Here is a 12,429-nt window from a genome sequence, read left to right on the forward strand (position 1 = left end):
CTTTCTGGGAGAGAAACGGGAATGTCATGAGATTGGGCCGTACCAGCCTAGCTTGGGAAGCACTTAAATACCTAAACCTGAGCTTTTAGGAAATGCTCGGAGGGAAGAAAGGGCATTTCACCTCCTCTGACCCACGCCTGGGTTGGATTCTGATTAAATTAAGCGGTGACTATAAGGAAGAAAGGGAAGGGCAAGCCGGGCGGCGAGGCGGGTGCTGCTCTTCTGCTGGAGCCTGGGCACCCCTGAGGTTTTCAGCGGAGCTCCTCATTGGCGTGCTGCCCTCGGCGCTTGGGCTCGAGGAGGTTAAAGGAGCCTCATGCTGTCCCGAGCAGCTGAGGAGAAGCTGGTGGCAGCCGGGGAGCAGGGCACCCCCCGCTGGACTAGCAGCTAAGACTTTCTTAGGATTTACTCCCCCTTGTTCGTTCTCTTGTAAGCACCCAGGGCTTGTGCATCGACAGCTTGGAGCCTGCGGGAGGGGGTGGGTGTGTACGTGGAAGGTTATAAGCTTATCTGTTCACCCCCCGCCGCTGCACTAATCGGCGTGATAAAAGATATTCTTCCTTGCTGGGGAAGATTCTTCCTCCCTATTGGGGAGGATTCCTTAGTTTAACTATTCCTTAATTCAACGCTTACTCTGAACTGGTACATAAAAACACGTATTAGCTTCAGTTCCAGTTCTCAGCCAACGCCTCTCTTAAGGTAATAATTCAGAATGAGAGAACGTTTGAGATCAAATTTGAAGTTTCCTTTTGAGAGTAAAAGCACTGAAGATGTCAGGATACCCAGATGTTACGAACAGATTGGAAAAGGTATTTCCCAGTTTAGTTACCGCAGATACCGCTGCGAACGGGTGCTATGGCAATGCCTTTGGAAATGTCTGGCTCTTTCCCCTGCCTGCCCCTTCCATGGCGGTCTCCACCATCTGCACTCGGTGATCTCGCCGTTTTCACCAGTATCCTTCTGAGTTCAGGTCTTTTGACCCTGAGCTTTCTTAATATACAATTTCTCAGTCAAGGTTCAAGTCCCCTGTGTCCAGCTCGAACTTGCTGCCACATTTTTAAGAGACAGATATGAAGTCCAAGCTACAATGTGGTATTCCGCCAATTTAACATGCCAGTTATTTCCCTCGGCATTACAGTTAGAAGAGCCGTCCCTGACTGTAGAGAAAAGCCTTGTGTTTATTGTTTTTTGTAGCTGCTGTAATTTCACTGCATTATTCTAGCTGAATACTCGGTGCTTGGACGGGGAAAATCGGCTGGCTATTTCCATTCGAAAAACTGGGTTATAGAAGTTCACAGCACCAGATGGCTGCGCATACTTATAATGCTGTGGATTATTAAAGGGCTGTTGTATTTTCCTCTTTCATCCTTTCTTTATTCCTCCTCCCTCCCCACATCAACAAATTAATGCTGAATGCTTGGGAATCTGTCCTGCGCGGGCTTCAGCACGTTACAGCTTTTCATGGGAAACTTTTTCTTCCAGCTCTTTTGAACGGGTTGGTTTTGATCACCTCTTTGCAACTGCTCGTGGGCTTAACGATGCCCGGGACTGTGCCAGCCTGTCATTCCTGGAGCCCCAGCGCCGTCCTAGCGACATCTCACAGTTGCTGTCCCCAACCTGCTCCTTCGGAGTTGACGCTTTCCGTTTTCTGAAGGCACGCGGGAACCTCCTAAATTAGACAAAACAGCTACGTTAGCGTGAATGTGTGAAAGATGCAATGCAGAGAGTACTTGGGGACCTTCAATTAATTTATTTTTAAAAACTAACACATGTCACTTGTCGACCGCCAAAGACATCTGAATTTTAAAACGCAGCTACTCTGAAAAATGGTAGAAGGGGGAGAGATGTGCCCTGCCTCCAGCGCCATACACACGTCTTAGATTGAGTCATTTTTGTGAAAAAAAATGCCTTTGCTCTTCATATCTGTGATACCTGGGTGCCATCTGTGTCCGGATTGACTTTCTTGTTAATGGTTTTTAGTGGTCTGGATGTCTTCAATGGGATTGTAGACAGCAGCAGCTGGTGAACACCGAGTGGAGGCGTATATGGGGACACGTACCCAACTGTGAGCGGTGGTGTGGCCAGGTGTGCCTGTAGGACAGAGAGCGGCTTGTTGTGAGCCTTGTGTCCCAGCTGGGTTCTTCAGGGCAAGAAGGGAGCATATAATGAACATCCTGAACAAACTCCTTTATAGCAAAGATTCTGCCTGTCCGGGTCTTCAAGAAGCCGAAAGACCACTCTTGAATGGTATCTGCGTGGCCTGGCCTCGTAGGGGTAGGAGTGTGTATCTGGGGAGGATGCACTGCTGACATGTAGAGACTTCCAAAATCTGATTTTAAAAAAGTACCTAGGGGGGAAAAAACAAAAGTAACTTAGAAACTTGAATGCAATAGAAGTATTTTAAAGAACTAGTGTCCAATAGGGAAACGGATCAGAAACACATTTGGTGTGTGTTTTAGGGTAAAAACAAGCCAGCATAAAACAGTTGGCTCGGTCGTTTGCTTGCAGCGCAGGTTTTGGTGACCGCTTGACAGCAACATCGCAGGCAGAGTAAAATTCAGGGGCTCTGCTCTGGCATTGAAAATCCGCCCTGAAAGCTGCTCTGCCTGCAGCGTGCCTGGCTCCCACCCCCGCCTAGGTTGAGTTTAGCCGGGCGAGATGCTCACCCTGGTAACCCAACTCAGCGGTTTGTTTCAGATGCCCGTGTCGGGAGCTCTCTGCCGGCGTACGCCGGGTCCACGCTCGCTTCAGCTGTAAGCGAAAGAGGTGGGTTGGTTGTTCAAAGCGGAGAACAAGGCGTTGTTTGTTCCCCGCGTGCCGGCGTGGATGGCACCTCAATAGCTTTTGTGCTGATGTGAATAAAAAGCAGGGGCGGCGATGGGATTTAATCACAGAGGGCTGCATGCAGTCACCTAGCCTAAGTGATACTCAGAGAAGGATCTCTTGCTTTTCCTCCTCCTCCTCCAGACTCGGAGCCCGAGTCTGAATAAAACATAGCACACTTGAAAGCTCTTTAAGGCATTGTAAAGGAGGCGGCTTTCCCCCGGGTTTATTATCTAGCAGGGCTGAAGTTGCAGATAGGCAAGGCACCCTGTGTTTTATACAGCTTAGAAGTACAGGATATGCTTTTGTAGGAAATGCTGGCGCATCTCGGAAGCAGCAGCTGTCATTCCTGAGGGGCCAGAGCTGTAAATCTCCACCGCGGGAATTTCTCCCGTTGTCATTAAGGCTGTAAGACAGACTGTGGCACGGGTTTCATACTCGGATGAAGTGCTGCTAATTCTAGACTCTGTGCCAGTCGCTCGCTTGGGCTGATGTAGCTGCTTCTGCAGCCATCCGGTGAGTCACGCCAAGGAGCGGTGGCTGAAAGCCCCAGCAGAAAAATTAAAAGGAGCTCCCTGATTTGGCTCACTTTGGTTGCACAAGCCAAACCCTCTGTGCTCGCACAATGGAGAGAGCAGCATCAAAATGGGATTGAACATTGAGAAGATGGTGCACTCGTCTTCTGTAGCATGGAACATCACTCTTAATAGCAATAAGGGCACGATATCACAGAATCACAGAACGGTGGGCTTGGAAGGGACCCCCAGGGATCACCCAGTCCCACCCCCTGCCGGAGCAGGGTCACCCACAGCAGGTGGCACAGGAACGCATCCAGGCGGGTTTGGAATGTCTCCAGAGACGGAGACTCCACCACCTCTCTGGGCAGCCTGTGCCAGGGCTCTGCCACCCTCACAGGAAGACCATAGGAACTTCCTATGGTCAAGTTTGTGCCCGTTCCCCCTTGTCCTGTCGCTGGGCACCACTGAGAAGAGCCTGGCCCCATCCTCCTGACACCCACCCTTTAAGTTGTTTATAAGTGTTGATAAGATCCCCCCTCAGTCGTCTTTTTTCCAGACTGAAGAGACCCAAATCCCTCAGCCTTTCTTCAGAAGAGAGGTGTTCGAGTCCCCTCAGCATCTTGGTAGCCCTTTGCTGTCCCCTCTCCAGCAGTTCCCTGTCCTTCTTGAATCGGGGAGCCCAGAATGTTCAGAAGGTCCTTCATATGAAGTTCCTTGGTCCCTCTGACCAAGTGGACATCTTCAACCCAGTCGATCTGTTGGGGCAGGCTCATTCCCAATAAATCTTTTTGTCTTGTAAAACTTTAAAGTAGCTGTCTGATGGTTTTCTGTAGGAACTTGGCAGGAACTCATATGCCGTTGCTGTACGGCTCCTTGCTCTCCCTGCTGCTTTGAGGCTTCTCCAGCACTTTTTCAGACTCTTCCTAGGAATCAGTGAGGCTGGGATACAGTATTTTTGACCTAAGAGCAGCTGTGGTAACATGCTTTTTGCTTCATGTTTTTGTGAAGACCAACTGGCAGGGGAGATTCAGGCCTTTGCAGTTCTGGGTGTCCCTTACCTTTCCCATAACGTCATCTTTAAAGCTCATGTCAGTTCTCCTGAAAACGGCACATAACTTTGGTAGGGATCGGGAAATCAGTATGTTTTTTTCCTTCAGTGGGTACTGTAAAGGCTTTTTAGGCCTTGGAGGTCAGGCAAGGCCTTTTAGGCAAAGCTTGGAGGTCAGATGACTGCTGCTACTTTTATTTGCACAGGACTAACCAGAAGATCCCTTTGCGTCTCTAGGAAATATCTCAAGGAGCTTCAGTGTGGGTGTATAGGCTTGTGCACTGAGTGCTGCGCCCATGGAGTCGAGGAGACCTCTCGGATGGTCAGGGAGGAGTTGCTGCTAGCTTGGAGGACGCTGAAGTCAGGCTCAAGCAGGTCACCTGTAAGAAAATGGGTTTGTCTGAAGTTTGCCTGGTTGCCATCTGCATTCACGGTTTCACCAGGCCGTGAAAGCACGATGAGAATTTGTGAGTTTGAGCATCAGGGTGACCCTGTGTTGGTCCTCTAGGTTATCTACCAAGGTGCAGGGTGTTGAAAGGTGTCACCTGGGCCTGGAGGGATGCAAGGGGACAGGCACTCTGACGAGGAGGGAATTTTGCCAATAACTGCACTTCTTACATATACGATGTCCATATACATCTTTGCAGCCCATCTTCCTTCCCCTCTTCCCGAGAGGCCTCTTAACCTCTTGGATTCAGTTTTTGAATAGGATAACTCTGCACGAAAGACAGAAATGAGGAATGGGTGACCACGTAGCTCCTCTCAAAGACCATGAGTTACTAATTGCTGGTTTTCCCTTTCAAATATCCTCAAAGTCACTAGGGAAAGTTCAGCAGTCTTTCTCACCTCCTAGGGATCTCCGCCTGCCTGAAGGTTTGCGCTAGTTCGTAGGTAGCATATGGTTTTGGTGGGAGGTTTTTTTTTCTTTTGTTTTGTTTTGATGTAAGGATCCTTTGCAGCTTACAGTAGTACTAGGCTTTGCTGCATCTCATCTCTTCTGATCTCAGAAGCCCACCAGTCCTGCTCCTGCCTGGGGACCAGAGAGGAGGGCACCTTAGAGCTGTTGTCCTGTAAGACTGAGCTGGTAAGTCTTCGCCAGTGCTTCTTGATGATAAAGGAGAGCAAAATGATGGCAAGGCATCCTCCTTCCTGTGCTGCTGAGCCTGCACGCCAGAGTAAAGATGTGCTGTTGTTTCCTTTGGTTGTTGCAGGAAGCCTCGTTATTTTTGCGTTAAGGTGAGCTATTCGCATCTGCTTACCGCAGCTCTTCTCTAATTCTGCTGGATTGTGTTTTTAGCCACTCTGCTAAATTCTGGAGTTACAGACATTACTTCCCAGAGCATGTTCAGTCCTCCAACGTGAGGGCCAATAGTCTCCAGCGTTAAACTAGTCCATATCCAGGGTTTCTCTCGTGAGAAATGGGGTTTGTGAAATGGGTGCTGCACCAGCTATCCCCGACACGGACTTGATTGCAGTTGTTTGGAAAGCTGGTCACCTGTAGGAGGTCTCTGCTGGCATTCGGCAAGTACTGCTGAGGTTCTGCTCAGAATATGGCCATTCTTGGCACATTGCTTGTGGCCAGCAGGTGGAGGGAGGTCATCCTCCCCCTCTGCTCTGCCCTGGGGAGGCCGCATCTGGAGTGCTGTGTCCAGTTCTGGGCTCCCTGGTTCAAGAAGGACAGGGAACTGCTGGAGAGGGGACAGCAAAGGGCTACCAAGATGCTGAGGGGACTGGAACGCCTCTCTTCTGAAGAAAGGCTGAGGGACTTGGGTCTTTTCAGTCTGGAAAAAAGACGACTGAGGGGGGATCTTGTCAACGCTTATAAACACTTACAGGGTGGGTGTCATGAGGATGGGGCCAGGCTCTTCTCAGTGGTGCCCAGTGACAGGACAAGGGGCAACGGGCACAAACCTGAGCATGGGAAGTTCCATCTCAACATGAGGAGGAACTTCTTTCCTGTGAGGGTGGCAGAGCCCTGGCACAGGCTGCCCAGAGAGGTGGTGGAGTCTCCGTCTCTGGAGACGTTCCAAACCCGCCTGGACGCGTTCCTGTGCCACCTGCTGTGGGTGACCCTGCTCTGGCAGGGGGTTGGACTGGGTGACCACTAGAGGTCCCTTCCAACCCCTGCTAGTCTGTGATTCTGTGATTCTACCTTTTTTAAAGATATGTAGAAAAGCACCAGAACTACTGTAGTACCTTTCCTTTCCGGAGGAATGCGGTCTAACACAGGGAACGCCACAGAAGTTATACTCAAACTGTGTCACATTTTAAATCAGTTCGTAGAGGAACAGGGGGGCAAGATGAATGAGCATTGGTGACTTTTCGTTATTTTGGTGACACAAAAGAGAGGAATTTGTCACTGCAGCAGTGAGATGAAAGGCAAGGGTACCTGATGGGGTTCAGCCGATGCAGTCTTTCATGGCCACTGGATGGGAGCATTGCCCTCCCAAGCCATTCTCTGTTTCTCCTCAGAGAAGCAGAATCTCCTCTAGATCACTCCAGTCCTGTCGTGTGAGTGCACCTCGTGTCCTGCACTCGTGTCCTTCTTGGGGTTCCCCAAACACACCAACGTCGATCTTCTCAGCCTTTACAGAAACTCCTGTAGCTGCCTTGCAGGATTCATCGGGAGTGTTCCTGGGGTTTTGCTGAGTTCAAACTGTTGTTTTGCCAACAAGGTTTCTGGAGAATGGATACATTTCTCCAGGGACTGGGCTTGAAAATTGCTAAATTCATTCTACTCGGTGCTTCAGTAGAACGTAGCCTTACCTATTTTTAAAGAAAAAGCTTTGGTGAAATAAACCTAAAGATGCGTGTGGTGCAGCAATTGAACCCCCTGGCTGCATAAACAGATCAATAAACTGATTTGTGTTTGCTGACCAGAAGAAAAATCTAATTGCAAGTACTCCATACTCGACGTTCGTGGTGAAACTAGAGTAATTGGAATAATGAGAAATCCAATTTGCTTTTGTTTGGAGGTTATTCTTCTTTAGGTTTCATTAAACTGGACTGGTGCAATGCACAGGCCTCCCAATGCTCCGGCTGGTGTTGTATTCACGGTTTCTGGGTCATAAAACTGCGATGTTCTTCATGGATTTCTTCAAATTCTAAATTATCACATTTGCCATCCTTTAATATGACTTAAAATGATTGAAGTCATATGGTTCCTGGTGTTTAGAGGCTTGTATCACCCGCCAGAATCTCCTGCTCTGTGTTGGGCAGCTGTCGGTTGACTGAAATTTGGATGTATCCAAAAGGCAAAATAGTTCTGAGGTTGGCTCAAGTTCCAGATCTGTGCAGTTACTAATATCTGCCAAAGGAAATAATGCTTTCCTGCATGTCCTGAAGATGTATTTCCATGAAAAGTATTGTTGTGTCAGTCCTCGAGTATTTTTCGTTTGAGTTCACAGAATCACAGAATGGTGGGGTTGGAAGGGACCTCTGGAGATCATCCCGTCCAACCCCCCTGCCAGAGCAGGGTCACCCACAGCAGGTAGCACAGGAACGCGTCCAGGCGGGTTTGGAATGTCTCCAGAGACGGAGACTCCACCACCTCTCTGGGCAGCCTGTGCCAGGGCTCTGCCACCCTCACAGGAAAGAAGTTCCTCGTGTTGAGATGGAACTTCCTATGGTCAAGTTTGTGCCCGTTGCCCCTTGTCCTGTCGCTGGGCACCACTGAGAAGAGCCTGGCCCCATCCTCCTGACACCCACCCTTTAAGTTGTTTATAAGTGTTGATAAGATCCCCCCGAATCTCTTTGGATTTAGGTAAAAAAGAGAGGATGGAGAACCTGGTGTGATTGTGTCTCTGTGAGGGACAATATTCAGAAAGGTAAAAGATTTTAGATACACGGGAAGAAATACCCCAGGAAAGGTTGGATTTTTGTTCGCGTGTGAACGTGTTTTCTCCACTTGAGTGGAGAAAAGCTGTTTGAAGGTATCTAAGTCCTCTCGGTTGCTGGTTAACAGTGATGAAGATGGTAGTAAAGAGTTCTTAAAAAGTTCTCATTGCAAGGAGAGTAGAATTGTCACCGACATTTACTATCGCTTTTGAGTTACAGTCGGTAAATTGGGTAGATGTATTGTCAGCTTAGATGTCTCGTTAGCATTATTTGGCGAGCAGAAAATGAGTCCTCTCCGAAGGAAACAGGGCAGGGTGAGATCTGCTGGGAGGAGGAGGAGGAGAGAAGTGGTGGGAGGTTAATGGGGTGCAGGCAGGTAATGATCAGCTGGTGATTTTAGTTGTATGACTTGGCTGATAAATGAGTTTAAAATTAAAAAAAAAAAAAAAGCTATAGAAAATAGTTTTTTTTAAAAGTTTTTGGAGGCAATCCTGGTCAGAGTGGAGGCTAACCCTCTTGTTGCTGGGTTTCGTTTGGATCTGTCCGTCTAGGGAAGAGAGAACCCAAAGGTCGTCCTGTAGCTGGAGATCCGGAGTTTAAGAGGAAGGTGACGTGTGGACCTGCCAATCGACATTTGGCACGACCCTGGTATTATCAGACATGATGCCAATCAAGACTAGACCCTGCAAGTTGATTCCCTTTGCTATCATTTAACAGAGGCACCTTATCCAGAAGTCTGGCAGGAAATCTATAGGCTGGAAACGGGATTTATTTCTCTCCGTGGCAGAGGCGGATTTGGCTTTCTGGTTCCGTTGTTATAAATAGCAGGAAGGCTGAGCTCTCCGAAGGCTCCGGAGTTCTGCAAAACAGACCACTGCATTCAGTGGCAATTGTAACCTTTCTTGTGGTTTTTGCTACATTTGGAGAGATTTTTTTTTTTTTGCTATTTTATTTATCCTCTTTATAAATGAATGCTTTAATGAGTCTCTGATCAAAGGTTCTCCCTGTTCTATTCTAACAAGTGCCTGATTTTTTTTTTCTTACCATTCACTGTCAAGACGCGTTTCGTCAGCTAAGAAAAAGAGATTTAAGGCAGGTTGTGGCAAATTAATTATATTTGAGAGCAGTAGATAGAAGAGCTTTCATTGTAAGAGATTTTTTTTTTTTTTGGCTAACTGATTTTGTTCTTGAAACGGGGAGGGGAGTGGATTTTGGACGTGGTTTCAAAGCACAGAAGTGGTGTCTGATGCGCAGGAGAAGGCTCTGCTTCCTTCCCGAGCCCTCTGGCTCTGAGCATTTCCATTTCTATCCTGAATACGTTCAGGAACATTTATAGTTTTTTATTCGTGTGCCGGTATTTTCTTTATATCAAGTAGTTCTTATCATTTTCACTCTCTTGCAGAGTTATTGCCGGGGGATCATTTATCCCGCTTTAGCTAAGCTGGGTAAGCCAGGCTGGTTTAGTCATCGCTCGTAAAATAAGACTTTCTGTGCCCTGGTCATCTTAATAGCAGGTTCCTTAGATAAAGTTCATCATTCCTGGCCACGCCACAGACTATCCGTGGTCCGGGGCCAGGAGCAGGGCTGTAACTCCATGAGCATCCCGCCTTTTGTTACGAAACCCTCCCGTGGATTAGCTCTTTTGCCGGTGCCTTTGAGTCATTTGAAAGAGAAAATTTCTTTCGGGAGCAATAAATTGCAGACCTCAAGCGAATCAGGACATACCTTTTTATTTTTTTTTTTAGACCTTTCACACAAGAAAAGGGCTTTATATCTGCCTGTACGGCTGGTGGACCCCGAATTTTAAAATAGCTGGATTCTTTTCTTCCTCACCAAAGGAAGAGAGGACTGAAAGACAGAGAATAGCAGCCTTTTTCTTTTTTTAACCACACGTGCTGTTCCACTCAGTTACACGTATGTGTTTGTACATGACCTTAATTATTGTATCGAAATCTTCGCTGCATTGCCTTGAATCTGCTCAGGCTTTTTTTAAGCTGCTTGGCACGTGGCCTCCGTGTACCTGAAAAATTCGGTATCGATGGTTCCAGGGGTGGGGTGAGACCCACACGACGCCCAGTGATTGCAGAAACCGTGCCTGGATTCCACTCGCCGCTCAGTTTTTCATGCTGGCCACGCTGCCTCCTCCGCTCCGCTCCCAGAGGGGATTTTGCCAGGGTTTTCTTCCTTCTTTTGCCCACAGCCTTCATCCCCTGCTAAAGGAGATGTTCTCACTTCTCACGTTAGTGCGAATACACGGTGTTTCGGCAGAAGTGAAACAATTCCAGCACGCATGGCTGTGTAGGGGTTTGTCTCGTTGTAACTTATTGTGACTATACTTCCGTGCATTGCAGGAATTAATTATAGGAGTAATTAATTATTTGGAGTTTGTTTTTTTGAAGAAAGTATTCTGTAAAGAATTTCCTTCCTCTTTCCTTGGTAAGCATTCCCGAAAATTTCATATACCTGACATTTATGTATATTGAGAATGTTTTACGGGGTTGTTTCCAGCTGGGGTGAGTTGGCTGTTCCAGGGTTGACCAGTAGCACCATCTCCTAGATTTCCACCTGGGAGTGAGACCATGGTAGAAAAATCTCCCCGATCTTGGTTTCAGGGCTAATGCAGAGTTCAGTGCTTGCTCGCTAGATGAAGGGTCGGAAGAGAACCGGGGCCCTGGTGTCAGGATGTGTCACCTGTGAGCAATACGGCTTGCACCCAAGCAGTGGTGGCTCCATTGGACACAAAGCACTTGGATTGAGGGGGGTCTTTAGGGGCATACAGTTACTGTTCTTTTTGTAATAGCTGTGTGATTTTGGAAGATGACGTGGGAGAAGATGAGGTGGGAGGCCTCAGGGCCTGCAGCTGAAGCGGGACAGAGGTCTGGGAGCCCATTTGTGTGTCTGTGGTGCAGCAGCTGGAGCAAGCGTGGGCCTGAGAGCAAGCGTGTGACCCAGTGTGTGACTGCTGGCAAAGATGAAGCTGGATGAGAAGGTGAAGGGGCCTGGAAGCTGGGGATGTCACAGAATCATAGAGTGGTTTGGTTCCTTAAAGGGACCTTAAAGCCCACCCAGTGCCACCCCCTGCCCTGGGCAGGGACACCTCCCACCAGCCCAGGTTGCTCCTGGGCCAGGTTGAAACCTGGGCCAGAAGCTCACCACCCTCACAGCAAACAATTTCTTCCCAATATCCAGTCTAAATCTCCCCTCTTCCAGTGTAAACCCCCCTTCCCCCTCGTCCCATGGCTCCCCTCCCTGCTCCAGAGTCCCTCCCCAGCTTTCCTGGAGCCCCTTTAGGGACTGGCAGGGGCTGGAATGTCTCCCCGGAGCCTTCTCTTCTCCAGGCTGAACCCCCCCATCTCTCTCAGCCTGTCCTCCCAGCAGAGGGGCTCCAGCCCTCCCAGCATCTCCGGGGCCTCCTCTGGCCCCGCTCCAACAGCTCCGTGTCCTTCTGCTGTTGGTGCCCCAGCGCTGGAGGCAGCACTGCAGGGGGGTCTCACAGAGCAGAGCAGAGGGGCAGAATCCCCCCCCTCGCCCTGCTGCCCACGCTGCTGGGGATGCAGCCCAGGCTGCTGGGGGTTTCTGGGCTGCCAGCGCACGTTTTCAGGTCGTGTTGAGCTTATCCACCAACACCCCCAAGTCCCTCTCCTCAGGGCTGCTCTCCAGCCATTCTCCGCCCAGCCTGGATTTGTGCTTGGGGTGACCCCAACCCAGGTGCAGGACCTTGCACTTGGCCTGGTTGAACTTCTTGAGGTTTGCATGAGCTCGCCTCTCCAGCCTGTCGGGGACCCTCTGGAGGGCATCCCTTCCCTCCAGCGTGTTGACCGTCCACGTGTGTGTGTGTTCTCTAAGGACAAGCACGAGTAGGATCTGGTGACCAGAGGGACCAGGGAAGTCCCAGCCAGCTGCTGGAGAGATGGTTGAGTCTGGGGGTTGACTGAGACCGCTTGTGTGTGTGTGTGCAGGTGTCTGTAGGCTCGAGGCACCTGGGAAGACTGGGATCCAGGGTCAACTACTGGGCAGGCTGAGCACCTGAGCCCTGCTGCTGGATGGATCCACGCTCCACCTAATGCACGTGTAGACATTTCCCACTGATTCTGCCTCTCTCCTGACAGTCTCTTGAAGTACTTGTGTCTCATTCTCCTTGGGCAGATACTGTTGGTTACAGCTTGGAAGATTTGAGGATGAAAGAGAGAACGGAAGAAGCAG

At 49.2% G+C, this 12,429-nt stretch overlaps 1 protein-coding gene across 2 annotated transcripts in view; it reads left to right on the top strand.

Annotated features, from left to right (window-relative positions):
- Positions 1-12,429, top strand: part of PSKH1 (protein serine kinase H1) — a 40,296-nt gene that overhangs the window by 21,887 nt on the left and 5,980 nt on the right. The gene's annotated exons all lie outside the window — the stretch shown is intronic.

The sequence above is a fragment of the Rissa tridactyla genome, chromosome 4 (genome assembly GCF_028500815.1).
Source record: "Rissa tridactyla isolate bRisTri1 chromosome 4, bRisTri1.patW.cur.20221130, whole genome shotgun sequence".
Classification (NCBI taxonomy): domain Eukaryota; kingdom Metazoa; phylum Chordata; class Aves; order Charadriiformes; family Laridae; genus Rissa; species Rissa tridactyla.